The 14,923-nt window shown below is 40.3% G+C and overlaps 1 protein-coding gene across 2 annotated transcripts in view; it reads right to left on the bottom strand.

The window, feature by feature from the left end:
• AGPS (alkylglycerone phosphate synthase) overlaps positions 1-14,923 on the bottom strand; it is a 705,364-nt gene that overhangs the window by 225,374 nt on the left and 465,067 nt on the right. The window lies entirely within an intron of this gene.

The following is a 14,923-nucleotide window of genomic DNA, read 5'->3' as shown; positions in this document are numbered from 1 at the left end:
TCAACATTATCATGCCACATCAAACACAAAGAAACGAGGGGTTTCCATCTTGATTCACCACTCACTTTTATTTGTACATGGGGAAACGATAGCGGATAAGGAGGGTAGGTACATACTGGTACAGGGCCAGATACAGGGAGTGGATGTGGTGCTGTGCAATATCTATGCTCCAAATGAGAAACAGAATGTCTTTTTCAGAGACATTTCACACTTGTTGACCGGATGGTCTAAAATGCGGATCATATTAGCAGGTGACTTTAACCTGGATATTCAAAGATTAGTACATGGCCCTACCATGATTTCCAAAAAATGTGGGAGACTTAGATCTATGGCCAAATCCATTATGGACTCCCTGGGCCCCCATTCTCTAATTGATTCGTGGAGGACGTTGCATGGTTTAACCACAGACACAACATATTATTCAGCAGCTCATAAGACTTACACCAAGCTGGATTACATTTTCATAAGCCAAATACTACAACCGGTTCTTAGAGCAGCAAACATACACACGTGTGTTTGGTCGGACCACTCTGTCACCCAGGTTCAGTTGGGGGACTTGAGAGACCCAAATAGGGCGAAGTCTTGGACTTTTGACCCATCATGCACTAAAAGTCCCCAGATTAAAAAGAACATATTAAGAGCATTGGAGGAATATTGGAATATTAACTTAGACTCAACCTCTAATCCTATCAATGTTTGGGCAGCGCATAAATCAGTGATCCGGGGGCTTCTCATCAAAGAAAAAGCCATACTAGCGAGGAAAACTAAAACACATATTTCCCTATTGTATTCCGAGATAGAGGAATTAGAACGCTCCCACAAAAAGACTCGGCCACTACACTCCAATCACTACAACTAAAAAAACAGTCTCTGGCAAAATATTTAAATGAACACTCCATTAAAGCAGCACATAGGTTGAAATCAGCCTACTTTCTTTATGCTAACAAGCCAGACAAATTTTTAGCCAAAAAAATTAGGGATACCCACCAAATATCATCAATCCCAATTTTGCAAGACACGTCGGGTCATTTAACCTCACACCCACAAGAGATAGTGGATACATTCGCACACTATTATAGGGATCTCTACGACGGTAGAAAGGTAGATTACAACAATAATACACAACAAAAGCAAACCGACTTCCTAGATGGTGTAAACTTGGGGGTTATTTCAGAGGAAGATCATAACATGCTTAATGCTAAAGTCACACGGGAGGAAATTTTAGGGGTCCTTAGAGACCTCAAGTCAGGGAAGGCACCGGGACCAGATGGGTTCCCTGGTGAATATTACAAACTGTTTAAAGCAGAGCTACTCCCACACATTATTAAATTCGCTAATCATATCATGGAGGGCCATGAGATACCAGCAGAGCTACTACAAGCTAAAATTGTCGTACTGCCAAAACCAGGGAAAAATCCGAAATTTTGTAATAACTATAGACCAATCTCTTTAATAAACCAGGACATCAAAATTGTGACGAAGGTACTAGCTAATAGACTTAAGCAAATACTCCCGACATTAGTACACCCAGACCAGGTGGGCTTCGTGATGGGGAGGGAGGCCCCGGATAATGTCCGACGAATGACAGGGGTGATAGACTACTTGACAGAAAACGAAGTGCCTTCTCTGCTCCTCTCTTTGGACGCAGAGAAGGCATTCGACAGAGTGGACTGGAAGTACATGTGGACAGTGCTAGAAAAGAGAGGGATACATGGGCCCTTTTTAACAGCAATTCGCAATGTTTATTCTAGACCATCGGCGCGAGTTAGGGCAGTGGGACATCAATCAGTGGATATCCAAATTCAAAACGGCACTAGGCAGGGCTGCCCCCTCTCGCCGCTGCTGTTCGCGTTGTGTATAGAACCCCTGGCCGCTTCCATTAGGAACAACCCGGGAATAGAGGGTCTGCAGATTGGGAGGTTAACCCATAAAATTACTTTGTTCGCGGATGACATCTTGTTGACAATTACTAAACCACTCTTGTCACTTCCTTTACTATATGAGGTTATCCAGGAGTTTTCCTCTATCTCGGGATATAAAATTAACTTGGATAAATGCGAAGCCCTTCCACTTAACCTTCCTAGACACACAATGAAAAATATCGAAACTAATTTTGAACTCAGATGGTCCAAACAAAGTATTAGGTACCTGGGAATAAATCTTACATCACACTCATCTAACCTTTATAGATTAAATTACCTTCCAATGTTTAAAAAAATCAGGTCAGACCTTAACAGATGGCAACCACTTAAGTTTTCATGGTATGGGAGACTGACATCCATTAAAATGAACATTCTACCAAGGATTCTGTATCTATTTAGAGTATTACCTATAAAAGTTAATAAACCTGACCTAGACTCTATCCAAAAAGCCCTTCACAACTTCCTTAGAGACAAGAAACAGGCTAGGATTTCCTCTCAACTACTTACGAGACATAGACAACTGGGAGGGGTTGGCCTACCTAACCTGCAGGACTACTATAAGGCAGCCAGACTTGCACAGATTTCTCTATGCGGGAGGAGGGATGACAGCATCTTGTGGCCTATCTTTGAGGCAGAGATGGGGAACCTTAACTCTCCAGAGGACATTATATGGGAAAGGGGGGCAAAGAGAGGGGAAATGCTACAGCTTTCCTCAATCACTAGATTGTCTAGACAGGAATGGAAATCAACGGTGGGACCCGACAATATCTTCCCGGAGAACTCTATGAAGATCCCTTTAAAGTACCTGTTAAACCCTTACCATAGGCCACTAGTAGGTAAATGGGAGAATAAGGGACTCTATAGAGTGGCGGACCTAGTGTGCAATGGAGCCCCCATAACCTACTCACAATTGAGCCAAAAGATAGACCCGATACCACTCCAGTGGTTCTTATACTTACAAATAGCATCAGCAATACGTCATTATCTATCCAAGACGGCCACTAAAAGTACTACAAGTTTAGAAAGATTGTGTGCCGCCTCCAGCAGACCCAAACGTGCAATCTCGCTAATCTACCTTGACCTGCAGGCACATAGAGCTAGCTCTAAGACTCCTTTAGTATTAAAATGGGAAACAGATCTAGGAGTGATAAAGGAACAGGGGGAGTGGGAGGAGCTGTTTTACGGTTCATGTAGATCCCTATTGAGTGCAGACCTCAGAGAAAACATTATTAAGACCTCCTTTAGATGGTACCTTACTCCCCTTAGGACAGCGCATTTGGTGAAAGGCGGATCCAGACTTTGTTACAGGGGATGCAGGGAGGAAGGCACCTATCTACACATGTGGTGGGAATGCCCACAAGTTAACCATATATGGAGGAACCTCTCTGAATTGCTGAGTGCTCTTCTAGACGAGAGTATCCATCTCAGTTTGGCGCAGGCCCTCCTTCACGAACAGTTACCCAACTTAAACAAACACCTTAATGCCTTCATCAGGATCTTATGCACTATAACCAGGGTTACTATAGCCAAATACTGGAAAACTGGGGTACCGGCGTGGAGGGAGATCATGGCTAAATTTGAACATACGTATTCTATGTATGAGATAGCTGCATACACCCAGGGCACATCTGACACCTTCCAGAAAACATGGTATTACTGGATGCTGGGGGCCGGGGGGAGGTATGTGTCGGTTGGGGATGGAGGACCAGAGACGGTGGGGGGGGGGGGTGACGGAGGAGCCACACTAGAAAGTAGCCTGTATTAATAGGTATATAAATACATTTCCGCTCCACATATTTTTAGTGCCTTTGAAAGATTGGAAGCAGTGGGGGGCGGGAAGGAGAGATGAAGTGCTGATAAGCTGTTTTTGCTATCATGATGTTAACCCTTGATTTATGACTGTTCTATTTTTTTTTTTTTTTTTTTTTTTTTTTCTTTTTTTTTTCTCTTTTCCTTTCTATTTGTTTGGTAGTTTTCTTAATTAGTTAGATAAAATAAGTTTAGGACGAGTAACTGGTAGTTACTCACATAACCAGTCAACAGCTCAATCACAAGTATATATTCCCCTGGGAGACTACAGAAGAGAAATTGCCTCTACTTACACTATTGTTGAAAACCACTCCCAGGAGGGCATTAAGGTTGGATTATAAGGAATTGGGGAGTTCCAGGGACCGAGTTGTCCCCTAACGGCGGGCCAAGATGGTAGGATCTGCTGGAACAATAAGTTTGCTAAATAAGTTGGCTACCTCGAAACTACTTGGACTCTCCCATGTGATAATGTTAAGCTTTTCATTACAATGACATATGTATTGAGTTTGACTGGTACCTGTATTGTATTTTTCATTACCTAATACAAACAATTTAATCATAACATTAACAGGGAACTGATTTTTTTCCAAAGATAATAATTTGAACTACAGAGCAAATTCAATTTGTTTTAGTTTTTTTGTAGCTTTCTGGCTTTTTTTACACTATGAAGTAAAACATAACTTATTCTTACTTTCTTGGTAGTGAGAGCCCACAAAAATCATTACTCTTAGAAAGTACAAGACCTGATGACCAGGAGGAGGCAAAGACACCCTATATACCAGAGGTTTCATATTTCCCTCCCACTTCCCTTTCCTTCTCAGTAGGAAGTATAGCCAAGGCTAGGAGGAAAAGAAAGAGAGACAATAGGGTAAAGAGGTGCATACTAGAAACTGCTGCCATTAGAAAAAATATGGGCGAGTTTGTGGACTCTCACCACCAAGAGAGGAGGAAGAAAATTTGTAGAAAAATATCATCCAGTAAAAAGAGTCCTAGACAGCCTGTAATACCTCCCTAAAGGAGGAAGAAGTAGGATCTGAACCAACAAATCCATTTGAATACCCAGAGCACTGGGAAGATGCTAGTCTTGAAACTGGCACTGACACATAAAGGAACAGCTCGACAAGGATACCACTACAGATATCCGATTGGAGTTAAAGATAAACCGACTGAGGGCAACCTACCTTCTGAACCTAAGCTAGAAACCACAGAGTGCAAAGGAAATGAACCACATCTAAGAGATTTAAGAACCTAGTCCTTTAAGTACAAGAAAACATAATTTATGCTTACCTGATAAATTCCTTTCTCCTGTAGTGTAGTCAGTCCACGGGTCATCCATTACTTATGGGATTATATCTCCTCCCTAACAGGAAGTGCAAGAGGATCACCCAAGCAGAGCTGCTATATAGCTCCTCCCCTCTACGTCATACTCAGTCATTCGACCGAAACCAAACGAGAAAGGAGAAACTATAGGGTGCAGTGGTGACTGGAGTTTAAGTTAAATTTTTTTAGACCTGCCATAAACAACAGGGCGGGCCGTGGACTGACTACACTACAGGAGAAAGGAATTTATCAGGTAAGCATAAATTATGTTTTCTCCTGTTAAGTGTAGTCAGTCCACGGGTCATCCATTACTTATGGGATACCAATACCAAAGCTAAAAGTACACGGATGACGGGAGGGAAAGGCAGGATCTTTACACGGAAGGAACCACTGCCTGTAGAACCTTTCTCCCAAAAACAGCCTCCGAAGAAGCAAAAGTGTCAAATTTGTAAAATTTTGAAAAAGTATGAAGTGAAGACCAAGTTGCAGCCTTGCAAATCTGTTCAACAGAGGCCTCATTCTTAAAGGCCCAAGTGGAAGCCACAGCTCTAGTAGAATGAGCTGTAATCCTTTCAGGAGGCTGCTGTCCAGCAGTCTCATATGCTAAACGTATTATGCTACGAAGCCAAAAAGAGAGAGAGGTAGCCGAAGCTTTTTGACCTCTCCTCTGTCCAGAATAAACGACAAACAGGGAAGAAGTTTGACGAAAATCCTTAGTTGCCTGCAAGTAAAATTTCAGGGCACGGACGACGTCCAGATTGTGCAGAAGTCGTTCCTTCTTTAAAGAAGGGTTAGGACACAATGATGGAACAACAATCTCTTGATTGATATTCCTGTTAGTGACTACCTTAGGTAAGAACCCAGGTTTAGTACGCAGAACTACCTTGTCTGAATGAAAAATCAGATAAGGAGAATCACAATGTAAGGCCGATAACTCAGAGACTCTTCGAGCCGAGGAAATAGCCATTAAAAACAGAACTTTCCAAGATAACAGCTTGATATCAATGGAATGAAGGGGTTCAAACGGAACACCTTGTAGAACGTTAAGAACTAAGTTTAAGCTCCACGGCGGAGAAACAGTCTTAAACACAGGCTTAATCCTAGCCAAAGCCTGACAAAAAGCCTGAACGTCTGGAACTTCTGACAGACGTTTGTGTAAAAGGATAGACAGAGCTGAGATCTGTCTCTTTAACGAACTAGCAGATAAACCCTTTTCTAAACCTTCTTGTAGAAAAGACAATATCCTAGGAATCCTAACCTTACTCCATGAGTAACTCTTGGATTCGCACCAATATAAGTATTTACGCCATATTTTATGGTAAATTTTCCTGGTAACAGGTTTCCTAGCCTGTATTAAGGTGTCAATCACTGACTCCAAGAATCCCCGCTTTGATAGAATCAAGCGTTCAATCTCCATGCAGTCAGCCTCAGAGAAATTAGATTTGGATGTTTGAAAGGACCCTGAATCAGAAGGTCCTGTCTCAGAGGCAGAGACCATGGTGGACAGGACGACATGTCCACTAGATCTGCATACCAGATCCTGCGTGGCCACGCAGGCGCTATTAGAATCATCTATGCTCTGTCCTGTTTGATCCTGGCAATCAATCGAGGAAGCATCGGGAAGGGTGGAAACACATAAGCCATGTTGAAAACCCAAGGTGCTGTCAGAGCATCTATAAGTACCGCTCCCGGGTCCCTGGACCTGGATCCGTAACAAGGAAGCTTGGCGTTCTGACGAGACGCCATGAGATCCAGATCTGGTTTGCCCCAATGCTGAAGCAGTTGGGCAAACACCTCCGGATGAAGTTCCCACTCCCCCGGATGAAAAGTCTGGTGACTTAGGAAATCCGCCTCCCAGTTCTCCACGCCTGGGATGTGGATCGCTGACAGGTGGCAAGAGTGAGACTCTGCCCAGCGAATTATCTTTGAGACTTCCATCATCGCTAGGGAACTCCTTGTCCCTCCCTGATGGTTGATGTAAGCCACAGTCGTGATGTTGTCCGACTGAAACCTGATGAACCTCAGAGTTGCTAACTGAGGCCAAGCCAGAAGGGCATTGAAAACTGCTCTTAATTCCAGAATGTTTATTGGAAGGAGTCTTTCCTCCTGAGTCCATGATCCCTAAGTCTTCAGGGAATTCCAGACAGCGCCCCAACCTAGCAGGCTGGCGTCTGTTGTTACAATCGTCCAATCTGGCCTGCTGAAGGGCATCCCCCTGGACAGATGTGGCCGAGAAAGCCACCATAGAAGAGAATCTCTGGTCTCTTGATCCAGATTTAGCATAGGGGACAAATCTGAGTAATCCCCATTCCACTGACTTAGCATGCACAATTGCAGCGGTCTGAGATGCAGGCGTGCAAAAGGTACTATGTCCATTGCCGCTACCATTAAGCCGATTACCTCCATGCATTGAGCCACTGACGGGTGTTGAATGGAATGAAGGACACGGCAAGCATTTAGAAGTTTTGATAACCTGTCCTCTGTCAGGTAAATTTTCATTTCTACAGAATCTATAAGAGTCCCCAAGAAGGGAACTCTTGTGAGTGGCAATAGAGAACTCTTTTCTACGTTCACCTTCCACCCATGCGACCTCAGAAATGCCAGAACTAACTCTGTATGAGACTTGGCAGTTTGGAAACTTGACGCTTGTATCAGAATGTCGTCTAGGTACGGAGCTAACGCTATTCCTCGCGGTCTTAGTACCGCCAGAAGAGAGCCCAGAACCTTTGTAAAGATTCTTGGAGCTGTAGCTAACCCGAAGGGAAGAGCTACAAACTGGTAATGCCTGTTTAGGAAGGCAAACCTTAGATACCGGTAATGATCCTTGTGAATCGGTATGTGAAGGTAGGCATCCTTTAAATCCACTGTGGTCATGTACTGACCCTTTTGGATCATAGGTAAGATGGTCCGAATTGTTTCCATTTTGAACGATGGAACTCTTAGGAATTTGTTTAGGATCTTTAAGTCCAAGATTGGTCTGAAGGTTCCCTCTTTTTTGGGAACCACAAACAGATTTGAGTAAAACCCTTGTCCGTGTTCCGACCGCGGAACTGGGTGGATCACTCCCATTAGTAAAAGGTCTTGTACACAGCGTAGAAACGCCTCTTTCTTTATCTGGTTTGCTGACAACCTTGAAAGATGAAATCTCCCTTTTGGAGGAGAAGCTTTGAAGTCCAGAAGATATCCCTGAGATATGATCTCTAACGCCCAGGGATCCTGGACATCTCTTGCCCAAGCCTGGGCGAAGAGAGAAAGTCTGCCCCCCACTAGATCCGTTTCCGGATCGGGGGCCCTCACTTCATGCTGTCTTAGGGGCAGCAGCAGGTTTTCTGGCCTGCTTGCCCTTGTTCCAGGACTGGTTAGGTTTCCAGCCCTGTCTGTAGCAAGCAACAGTTCCTTCCTGTCTTGGAGCGGAGGAAGTTGATGCTGCTCCTGCCTTGAAGTTACGAAAGGCACGAAAATTAGACTGTTTAGCCCTTGGTTTGGCCCTGTCTTGAGGCAGGGCATGGCCCTTACCTCCAGTAATGTCAGCGATAATTTCTTTCAAACCGGGCCCGAATAATGTCTGCCCTTTGAAAGGGATGTTAAGCAATTTAGATTTAGAAGTCACATCGGCTGACCAGGAATTAAGCCACAGCGCTCTACGCGCTTGAATGGCGAATCCGGAGTTCTTAGCCGTAAGTTTAGTTAAGTGTACTACGGCATCAGAAATAAATGAATTAGCTAGCTTAAGGACTTTAAGCTTGTCTATAATCTCATCCAATGGAGCTGTGCTAAGGGTCTCTTCCAGAGACTCAAACCAGAATGCCGCCGCAGCCGTGACAGGCGCAATGCATGCAAGGGGTTGTAATATAAAACCTTGCTGAACAAACATTTTCTTAAGGTAACCCTCTAACTTTTTATCCATTGGATCTGAAAAAGCACAGCTATCCTCCACCGGGATAGCGGTGCGCTTAGCCAGAGTAGAAACTGCTCCCTCCACCTTAGGGACCGTCTGCCATAAGTCCCGTGTGGTGGCGTCTATTGGAAACATTTTTCTAAATATAGGAGGGGGTGAAAAAGGCACACCGGGTCTATCCCACTCCTTGTTAACAATTTCTGTAAGCCTTTTAGGTATAGGAAAAACGTCAGTACACGCCGGTACCACAAAATATTTATCCAGCCTACATATTTTCTCTGGAATTGCAACCGTGTTACAATCATTCAGAGCCGCTAATACCTCCCCTAGTAATACACGGAGGTTCTCAAGCTTAAATTTAAAATTTGAAATGTCTGAGTCCAGTTTACTTGGATCAGATCCGTCACCCACAGAATGAAGCTCTCCGTCCTCATGTTCTGCAAATTGTGACGCAGTATCAGACATGGCTCTATTATTATCAGCACACTCTGTTCTTACCCCAGAGTGATCGCGTTTACCCCTAAATTCTGGCAATTTAGATAGTACTTCAGTCATAACATTAGCCATGTCTTGCAAAGTGATTTGTATGGGCCGCCCTGATGTACTTGGCGCCACAATATCACGCACCTCCTGAGCGGGAGGCGAAGGTACTGACACGTGAGGAGAGTTAGTCGGCATAACTTCCCCCTCGTTGTCTGGTGAAATTTTCTTTACATGTACAGATTGGCTTTTATTTAAAGTAGCATCAATGCAATTAGTACACAAATTTCTATTGGGCTCCACATTGGCCTTTAAACATATTGAACAAAGAGATTCATCTGTGTCAGACATGTTTAAACAGACTAGCAATGAGACTAGCAAGCTTGGAAAATACTTTTCAAATAAATTTACAAGCAATATAAAAAACGCTACTGTGCCTTTAAGAAGCACAAAAAAACTGTCACAGTTGAAATAACAATGAACCAAATTAGTTATAGCAACCAAATTTTCACAGTAAATGCATTAAGTTAGCAAAGGATTGCACCCACCAGCAAATGGATGATTAACCCCTTAGTACCCAAAAACGGATAACAATTTAATATTAACGTTTTTATCACAGTCAAAACACACTCTCACAGGTCTGCTGTGAGTGATTACCTCCCTCAAAACTAGTTTTGGAGACCCCTGGGCTCTGTAGAGACGTCCTGGATGATGGAGGAAGAAATAGGAAGACTGTGACTGAATTTTTACTGCGCAATAAAGCGCTAAAATAGGCCCCTCCCACTCATATTACAACAGTGGGGAAGCTCAGTAAACTGATTTTATTCAGAAACAAACGACAGCCATGTGGTAAAAATCATGCCCATAAAGTTTTATCACCAAGTACCTCAGAAAAAAACGATTAACATGCCAGTAAACGTTTTAAAAATAAAATTATGAAATGTTATTAATAAGCCTGCTGCTAGTCGCTTTCACTGCAGTGGAGGCTCAAATATTACTTAAATATATACAGTATTTTCTTAGTGAAGTTCCATTCCCCAGAAATACCTCAGTGTAAACATACATACATATCAGCCTGATACCAGTCGCTACTACTGCATTTAAGGCTGCACTTACATTACATCGGTATTAGCAGTATTTTCTCAGTCAATTCCATTCCTTAGAAAATAATATACTGCAACATACCTCCTTGCAGGTGAACCCTGCCTGCTATCCCCTGTTCTGAAGTTACCTCACTCCTCAGAATGGCCGAGAACAGCAAGTGGATCTTAGTTACGACCGCTAAGATCATACACAAACTCAGGTAGATTCTTCTTCTAATGCTGCCTGAGAAGAAACAACACACTCCGGTGCTGTTTAAAATAACAAACTTTTGATTGAAGAAATAAAAACTAAGTTTAACAACCACAGTCCTCTCACACGTCCTATCTATTAGTTAGGTGCAAGAGAATGACTGGGTATGACGTAGAGGGGAGGAGCTATATAGCAGCTCTGCTTGGGTGATCCTCTTGCACTTCCTGTTAGGGAGGAGATATAATCCCATAAGTAATGGATGACCCGTGGACTGACTACACTTAACAGGAGAAAGCAACAACACCCATTTATCAGAATGATTAAAGGTAGAAAAACAAGCAGAATGAAGATATTCAAAAACATCATTGAAGAAACAACCGATACTGTGGTAAACCTCAGAACTGCCCACTGATCTAAAGCAGTTACTGTGGCCTAGATAACTGCAATACAGCAAATGAAAAAGGTACAGCAGCGTACTGCAGACCTATACTGCAGCTTTAAATAGTAACTGTGGTGTACCTGAGAACTGTAACACAGTGAAGAGACAGATACTGAGGTAAGCAGTCACAATGATATAGATTAGAACAGCAATACAGTATTTAAGCAGATACCAGTTAATGTGGTAAACGATAGTAATGCAATGCAAGATTTACGCAGAGACAATGATATACATTAGAACTGAAATACAGGATATAAAGCATATACTGTGGTATTTAAGCAGATACTGCAATATATGCTAGTCCTGCAATATAGACTTTAATCAGATAGTACGGTCTACCTAGACCTTCAATACTGGCTTAAAACAGTTACTGTGGTACACCTTAATCCTGCAATGTTGGCTACAAGTAGGTACTGCGATATACTTTAGAACTACAATACAGGAGGAAAACAGTTACTGTGGGATACACTGAAACTGCAATACAGAATTTTATCCAGGATTGAAGAAGGTGATGTGGAAAACACCAGACATGCAATCCCATACAGAAGACAGTTACTGAGGTCTACCCAAGAACTGCGAAACAGAGTTTAAACAGATATTGCGGTATATACTATACCTGGAATACAATAAAAGCAGATACTGCAGAATGCAGAAGAACTGCAATACAGATTGTAAGCAGATATTTCAGCATACTAGTCCTGCAAAACAGAAATTAAGCAGACATTGTGATATACACTACACCTACAATGTAATATTTAAGAAGATACTGCCGTATACACTAGAACGTCAATACAAATTTCCGGCAGATATTGTGGAGTGCACTAGACCTACCAAGCAATATTTAAGCAGATACTGCGGTATACCTAGAACTACAATACAGAATTCAAGCAGATATGCTCTAGAGCCTAAAGCTTAAAAAAGCTAGTGCGGAAATACTGAGGTATAGACCAGAAGTGCAATAGAGGATTAAGCCAGGACTGTATTCAAACCATTTTCCAGAATATAGGAGTCTGTCACATACAAAAACACAGTACGGAATATTTTAAAAAGGGACTGTAAGAAAATGAATGAGATGCAACTTGCCTTAGTATCAACCCACTAACAGAAATTCACAATATTTACAGTGAAATTAATATAATGGCAGTCAAGCAAACTACTGAACTATATATACAGCAATATGTAGTAGCATTATCACAATTGCAGTAAAGTTTACTAATTAGAGAAAAGTGACAAGTAGAAAAATGACAGCCAAGCGAAGCGCTGAACTTAGCATATAGTAATATGCACTTGCATTATTATCAACACAGAAATCACTATGATTACAGTAAAAAGGTTATATGCCCATAACAATATACCGCCTTAATGAGTTGTGAGAGAACACAACCATAATGTACCAAGTTAGTAGTAGTCCCAGTCTGCTCCATAGCGGATGCCAAACTGTAAAATTTTGTTTCACTCACCAGGGAAAATGTTATTACAGAAGGATAGATTAAACTAGACCCTCAAGACCCTAAAGATGCAATTGCAGGGCCTCACACATATATATATATATATATATATATATATATATATATATATATATATATATATATATACATACATATATATATATATATATATATATATATATATATATATATATACATATATATATATATATATATATATATACATATACATATATATATATATATATATATACATATATATATATATATATATATATATATATATATATATATATATATATATATACATATATATATATATATATATATATATATATATATATATATATATACTTTTTTTTATTAAATCTTTATTTAGCATCCATTTTCGTTTACAGAAAAAAAAAATATGATAGCAGGAAATGAAAATCATGACATTTGTACGTAACAAAATATATCCGGCAACCCAAATAATTTAACGACTGCCCCTTATGGAATCAACAAATAAAAATTGTACAACTTGACCTTTTATCATACTAGGTAATCGGACATACAAGACAGTAACAGTAAACGGAAATTAATGAATTTATAAACATACCTAAAATAAAAAAAAAAAAATAAAAAAAAAAAGGGAAGAACAACCTTCTCTCCCGACCCCCTAACCCACACCTCTCTAAAATTCGCAACCCACATTGGAGGGAACTCATTATGAAGTACCAGATCCACAAAGCATTTAGAGCTCAGAAAAGGTAAGAGAATAATTTTTTGAACTATTAATGGATAAGACTTAATTAATGGACTGAAATAACTTTTATATAAATGTAGAGATTTTTTTCTATAGCAAAATGTCTATAAAAGGATTCAAAAATAATATGTAATTGGATTTCTTTCAGAAATGAAACAAAAGAGGGAGCTGAATGTGCCAATCAATTCTTGATTATCAAAAACCGTGCCGTGAGAATAATAATCTTAAGAGGATATTGATGTTGCGGAGCTGAATCAGCATCTGAGTTTAAAAATATTATAAGCTCTGGTGTAAGGAGAAAAGATGAGTTAAACATATGACTAGACCAATATTGAATTTTCTGTCAAAATTTGAATATTTTGGGACAAAACCAAAAAATGTGTAATAGATTAGCTTTAGGATAGCGACAACGATTACATACAAAAAGCTGATTAGGAAAAAAGCGCAACATCTTAAGAGGGGACAAATAATAATTATTAATAAGTTTAAAATGTGATTATTTCCAGCTTATAGGAATAACACATGTATCTAAGGAAGCAAAACTTTGCTGCACATTCGGGAACACATCGGTCCATATGTTACATAGTTCCTCCAAAAATGGCAAGCTTTGTTTGGCCAACATAAGATCATACATAAGAGAAATAGAAGTATTACCTAAAGTAAATTTATTAATACACATATTGATCTCTGTCCAATTACTAAAGGGCACCAACGATCCAATCTGCCTGGATAGAAAATGACAAAGTTGGAAATAAGCAAATAAATTATTCCTGGATAAGCCATATTGCTGAAAAAGAGCATCTTGTGGGAGAATTTCCATATTCTCATCAAGTGCTTGACTGTACTGAAAAGTTTATAAAAGTTCCCTGGGATAAATTCAGGATTCCCAACTATAGGTAGAACATTTGAAAAATGTGGAGAAACATTTAAGATATTACAAAACTTCTGCCAAGCAACAATAATATTTTTAATTGAAATCAATGATTTAATTTTGGAGGGAATATTCTGCAAAGAGCAATGTAAAACGGCCTTTAATGCAAAGGGTTGGGTAAGGAAACTTTCCAAATTAATAGTTGCAAAATAGTTAGAATCTGTGATCCAGTCCAAAGCAATTTTACCTAAGGCGGCAAGATTATAAAGTCTAAGATTGGGTAATGCTAAACCAGCTACACTACGTTTTTGCATTAATCTGTTTAGAGAAATACGTGGTTTCTTTCCTCCCCAAATAAACCTAGATACACTGGTTTGAAATTGTCGAATGTCTGAGTTGGTAAGTAACAGAGGTAGATTTTGAAGTGGATACAGGATACGTGGGAAAATAATTGTTTTAATTAAACTAATTCGGGCTGAAATAGAAAGAGGAAATGAAGCCCATAATTCAAGATCCTTTTTAACCTTCTAAAATAACGGTCGAAAATTTAAGACATACCATTTTTGCTGATTTTTATGAAGTATAATACCGAGGTATCTAAAAGATTCAACCGTCTTAAAAGGATGATACTGATAACTTGCCCTTGACTTACTTACCCACATAAGTTCACTTTTGTCATAATTAATTTTATAACCAGC

This window comes from Bombina bombina, chromosome 1 (genome assembly GCF_027579735.1).
Source record: "Bombina bombina isolate aBomBom1 chromosome 1, aBomBom1.pri, whole genome shotgun sequence".
NCBI classification, from domain to species: Eukaryota; Metazoa; Chordata; class Amphibia; order Anura; family Bombinatoridae; genus Bombina; species Bombina bombina.
This window is presented reverse-complemented; position numbering and strand designations above follow the sequence as displayed.